This window comes from Oryctolagus cuniculus, chromosome 12, assembly GCF_964237555.1.
Source record: "Oryctolagus cuniculus chromosome 12, mOryCun1.1, whole genome shotgun sequence".
Taxonomy (NCBI): Eukaryota; Metazoa; Chordata; class Mammalia; order Lagomorpha; family Leporidae; genus Oryctolagus; species Oryctolagus cuniculus.
The window spans coordinates 3,585,087-3,591,043 of NC_091443.1; positions in this window are offsets into that span (position 1 = coordinate 3,585,087).

Genomic DNA, 5,957 nt, shown 5'->3' on the forward strand with positions numbered 1-5,957 from the left:
TGCTGTGGCCAGTGGGATGGGACCCTCTTGCCCAGTGCCTCTGGCGGGCAGCTGGGAAGGTGCTGACGTGCCGTGTGGGTGAAGATGCGTGGGTGTGGTGGGTGACGGGTGTCCAGAGCCAGCAGCGCTCCTGCCGCCGCAGCTTCCTGTGCTGCCGACGCCTCATTTATTGAGCACGTACCATGGACCCGGGAGTCGGCCACAGATGATCCTCACTTGGGGTGCGCCCCCAAGGCGGGTGTCCCTGCTGCCGCCAGGGGTGAGTGCGGGTAGGGCCCGGGGGACATGGGCAGGTGGTATCAGGCGCTTAGGGTGGAGCCCCGTGCTTGCGCCTGGTGGCTGCGTCAGGTGGGAGGTGCCACCCACACAGATGTGGACAGATGGCAGCCCACGTCCCCGTCTCTGCCACGTGAAGCCCTGCACGTGCTGCCTGGGGACCCCGTGGCCCTGGGACCTGGCGCCTTGGAACTATGAGCCCAAACAAACCTATTTTCCTGGGCTCGGCCTGCCTCAGGGTTTGGTCCCAGGCCACTTTTGCTTTACAAAAGAGGAAACTGGGGTGCAGGGTGGAGCCAGGTACTCGGTGGGTGGAGCCACACACTTGGTGGGTGGAGCCTTATACTCGGTGGGAGGAGCCACACTTGGTGGGAGGAGCCACACACTCAGTGCTGACCCCCCCCCCCCCCCGCACTGTCCTGGCTCCATCCAGGAGGCCTGCACCGTCCTCCTGGTTGTGTCACCAGGTGGTCCTGGCCCCCGTCCTCGACTGACTGCACTTGGGGTGCACCGAGGAGCAAGGCACCTGCTGGGCAGTTGCAGGAGCTCCCTGTGCCCCGTGGAAGAGTTTCATTGGAGAGAATCGGAGGCTGGGTGAGGCACCTGCCACGCCGGGCTCCAGGCCGCAAGTGTTCAAGTCAGGAGCTGTGAGGAGTCACAGCCGGTGGGCAGGAGGGACCAGAGGTTCTGTGGGGAGAGGACCCCCCAGAAGGCTTGTGATCCCAGAGTGGGGGGCGGCGGGCCCATTCTCTCTTCTGTGATAGGCTTCTCGCCGCACAGAACAAAGCTGTCTTTTGCCAGTTGCAGTTGGCCGGGCTTTCTGCCTTCTTTGTGGCCGCGGCACCGCATTCTCCTTGTGTCCCAGTAAACAGAGCCCCCCCGCACGCTCCACTGAGGTTGCCAGTCTTGGAGCCCACGGCCTCTGTGGGCTTGAGGCAGGGCTGTCGCAATTGGCGGCTGTCAGTTCTCCCGGCAGGATAGCTACTCTGTCTGTGGTGACCCAACATCATCAGCCAATGGGCACCTGGCTGTGAGGAGGCAGTGGTGCATCCAACAGGACCTTCGCCCCGCGGGCCCTTCCTTCCAGAGGTGTGGAGGCACAGGTGCAAGGCTTCAGTAGGGCGGGGCTTCGGGCCTGAGAGGTGCTCCCCAAAGTTTGTGTTGCTGAGCAGGGAGAGGGCTGGGGGCGGGGAAGCAGGCAGAGAGGGCAGTGGGCTCACTTGCAGATCCTGCCTCTTAAACCAGAAGAGACCTGACCTCTTTCTGGGTTGCTTGGAAAAGCAGGCACCCCACATTTCTCCTAAGGGGCGCAGGGCCTCGGCGACAGGCAGCCTTGTGACTTGGTGGCTGGCTGTGTGTAGGCAGAAGTGAGCCACAGGATGCCCCGTGGGTGGGGGTGGGGTGGGGGAGGAGGTGAGAGGCCTAGCCGGCTTCGGGGGCTGCGGCATTCGTATTTTTCTTTCCACAATACTTGGCCCAGTGGAGGGGGAGGGGAAGGCAGGGGCGCTCCTGACAGGCCTGGGCTTTTCTGGGGAGCCCGAGCCACGGACGCCGGGGAAGAACTGGGCACCCACGGCTGCTGCAATTGGAGGGGCAGAATGGACCCGGGGCTTCCCGGAGGTTTAGAGGGGCTCATCAGAGGGAAATACCAAAGTGGAAGTGGAGAGGCCAAAGACAGGCACCCCTCCACCTTCTAGTTCCGCTCTGGGGCTCATATCCCCGTGGGGCGGGGGAGTCGGATACGTGCGTTGGAATGCAAGAATAAAGAAACAAGACCAGCGAGACACTCATCCCCCTCGGGGTCTGTGAGGCTGCCCCGACCCACGCCTTGGACGTCCGTCGGGTGCCGAGCACCGCGGGGACACCGAGCGCAGGTCGGCATCTCCAGGCTTCAGCCCCAACAGGGCCTTTGGGGAGGGACGCCCCTTCCCCTGCGTTGCCTATGAATTCACTTCCCAAGTCCCGATTCCAGAGCTGGAAAACACCCTGTGCATAAGCAGACTTGTCCCGGCTCCCGCAGGGCCAGTTCTAGGGGCACCTGTGCCCCCGTCTTTTGTGCGCCAACTGTGTACTCTTTGTTCTGTACCCTGGGGGGAGGGAGCTCACGCGAGCCCTTGCCGTCTGCCTCACTGCACGGCTGAAGATACTCTGATCAGTCAAAACCCGGAGGCTGGAGCTTGGTGTCTTACCCCAAACAGGGAAGGAGGACTTGTTACAGGAATGGTAATCCCTCAGCCTTCCCTCCCTGCCCTGCCCTCCTGGGAGGCAACTGCCTCAAAGCCCCTGCTCCTGACAAGTGGGGACAGGTGGGCCGTGGCTGCTTCCTGGCTTGGTCGCCCCCCGCCCCCGGCCCGGTACTGCAACCGAATCTTCACTGTTAGACTGTGGAGTCCTGGGAGGCAGGGCCTCGGGCCTCGGCCGCGTGCTCGCCCTGGCCCAGGCCCGCAGGGAACACTCAGTAAATGTCAATGAAATGACAAAAGGAAAAACGCTTTGCAAAGGCCGCGCGCGTGGTCAGGTCCAAGGCCCTGCTCCTTGCTGCAGAGCCTGCATTTGAAACGCAAGGTTCCACCGCGGACGGCCACGCTGTGTCCCCACAGGAGGAAAGACATGCACACTTCCTGTGAGGCTTCTCCCGCCCCCCCGCCCTGCCCCGCCTTTTCTCTTCCAAAAGAATGTGAATGAAGCCTCTGCCCCCTGAGACCCGTGCACCACGCACGGCGCACGGCGAGACACAGGCCGAGTGGGCCCTTCCTCCTCCAGCCCTCTCCACCCACTCCGGCTCTGCCACTTCCCGCGATGCAAGCGCCACGAGAGGTAGGGGCTCTCCGTAACCTGTGTCATTAGGGCCCGGCCTGGACCCCTTCCTTCAGTTTCTCTGGATCCGAAAACAAGCCTGCAGTACCTCTGGGCAGAGCCCCTGGGCGAGGGCAGAAGGCACTGGCTTCCCCTGCCCAGCGTGGGAAGGAAGGCTCGCGTGCTACTGAGTGGTTCATGACAAGATGCAGGAGGTCAGGCCTCTGAGGACCGACGCCGCCCATCAGAGTCAAGTTCATTGGAAAATGCACACTGGGCCCCTCCCCCATGCTCCGTACTTCGCCTTGAACACAGGTCTGGAGCAGAACAGAGAGGCTGGGGGTGCGTCCACGTTGGGAGGTGGGGTTGGGACTTCTCCTTAAGAGTTTCTTCTTCCAGGTCGCTCCATACCACCTCCACCTCCACACGCCTGTTCCTGACCCACCCGTGACCCGGCACCCCAGCTGCCCGGGAGCCCATCCTTGCAGTGAGCCACAGTGGGTTCTCAACAGAGTGGACGACCCAGATGAGCCAGAGAGAAGCAGGAGTGACTTGGGGACAGCCGCTTCCTCCAGGCTGCACCTCCGTGGGAGGTGGACAAACCGTGCCCGTGGGGCTGGCGCTGAGACAGGCAGGTGGGTTTCTCTTCCTGGGCCAGAAAAGTCCCTTTTAAATTTCCGCTGCCATTGAGGCAAACAGCGGGGCTCAGACACACACAACGGAGATGAAAAACCTGCAACACACAGGCGGCTCCCCCTCCCCAGCTCCTGCCGGGACATTCCCCATGGCAGACGAAATCTTCACGGATTCACGTGCCAAGTCCGGTTCTTTGTCCACACACACACATACACACACGCTCTCCCTCGAGCCAACTTTTAGCCCATGCTGTGTCCTTGCAACACCAGTGCTCGGTTGGCTAAACTGAGCCCAGCCACGGTTTGCACCGGTGGGTGGTGCAGTTCAAACGGGAAGCCAGCGCCCGCCCTCCCCGCTCACTCGCTCTGAGTCTCCCCAGGGGTGCCTGAGCTCTCAGGGGAGGGGTCCCCTTCTGGGAGTCCCTACACAGGGCCTAGTATTTCATTGCAGGGGGTGCCCGAGGGTCTGTTTCCACTTGACCCCTAGAGGGCGTAGCTTCAGATGTGAGAAATGACTCGGAACGCACTCCAGCTCGTCGCTCGCACGCTCGCCGTGGCCTCGGCGACACGCGTGAAAGAGGGAGCTCAATGGCAGGCTCTCCACGGCAGCCTGGACCCCGTCCCACCCTGGGCGCGGCTCCGGCTGCCTGGCCAGCCCCGTGGGGCACGGCGTGCACGCGCCACGGAGGGCGGACGTGGGGCAGCGGAGGCGGGCAAAGATCCGTGCAGAGACGAGGTCTCAGGAGGGGGACCTGCAGCTACCCAGCGGTGGTTCCAGCTTGGCCTCCGCTGCGCGGGGTGGGGGTGCGGGTGGGGGTACGCAGACAGAAGCCCTGCAGGGGCGACAGCTTGCTCTCTGCCACGGAGAGGGTTTTCGGGATGGAGAGAAGGGATGCGAGGCCCCAAAGATGGGGTTCTGCACCTGCCGGGGGCGAGGGGGGAAGCTGGTGACCAGGCCTGCCCACTGCAGTGCTGAGCAGCCCTGGATGGGGAGGGACGGTGCCAGCCCCCACCCCGGGAGCAGCCCCCGCCTTTCCCCCAGCCCCCTTCCCACAGGGCTGCCGCAGGGACCCCAGGCTCAGCCCACGTTCACCCCACAGCTTGTGAGTGAGAAGAGGTGAGTGGGGAGGCCCAGGGACAAGAAGCCGCAGAGGGAGGGGCGGCTGAGGCCCGTGCCCGGCCTGCCCTCGGGGAGACCCTGCTGGGACCAGAGCCCCCTCCCCCCATGTAGAGCGTAGTGGGGCTGGCCGGGTGCTTGGAAGCCCCCACGGGGTTTCTTCCATCAACTCCGACTCCCATCTTTCCTTAAAGAAGGGGGGTGTGCCTCATTTCCTTGAGTCGAGTGCATTTTGAAGTGACAGAGCAGGGCCATGCACGTCTGGGATGGAGTTAGGACAAAAGAAGAGAGGAGCATCTGTCCCAGGGAACAGGCAGCAGCTAAGTCCCGCAAAGCGCACGGGCAGGGAGTGCCTGGCTCAGGGTGGGCTGCGCCCTCGGGCTCCAGGCATCTGAGGGCTGGGTGAGCTGGTGGCCTGCAGGGAGGAGCAGCCAGGCGCCGCTGGCTGGATTTGGGCTAGCTGAGGTGGGGCTGTCAGAGGTGCAGGGTGGGAGGACAGGGAGGCGGCCCCCTCGCCTGGCCGTGGGGAGCCCCCAGAGAGCTTGTTACAGCTGGGGCTTGAGCCAGGCTTTCTGGTGAGCGCTCAGGTGGGCACTGGAAGCATATTGTCATGCGGCAGGGGAGCAGGAGAGGGGGAACCTGAGGGTGGGGCCAGGGGTCCCGCTCTCCGGCATTGTCTTTCCACATACTACCTCTCCCCCCCCCCCCCCCCCCGCCATGCCCAGCCAATCCTTATCTGTAGGGTTTGAGTTTGCAGCCCCCAACTCCCACATTGCCTCTCTGCCCTTGGAGTGGCCAGGGTGGCCATGCTGGATGACCCTGACAACCCCGTCTTCCAGGTGAACCCCTGCCCCGCCTTTGGCAAGTCCTGCCCTGCATGGTGTGGTATTCATTAGCACTGCGCGGCCAACCGGTCCTCGAGGTGACAGCGTCTCATGCATTTCGCCCTTTCTCCAGTTACTCTTTTGCGTTTCCTTTTATGGTTTTCAATGTCTGGAAATGGCTTATTTTAGTCCGGAGGCTTGCAGTAAATGACCTAGCATTTAATATCTGTACTCGCAGACCTGGCATGGAACCCTGTCCGTGTCTTATCCAACTGTTTCACCGGCGTGCGAGGGTGCATTTATGGGGAG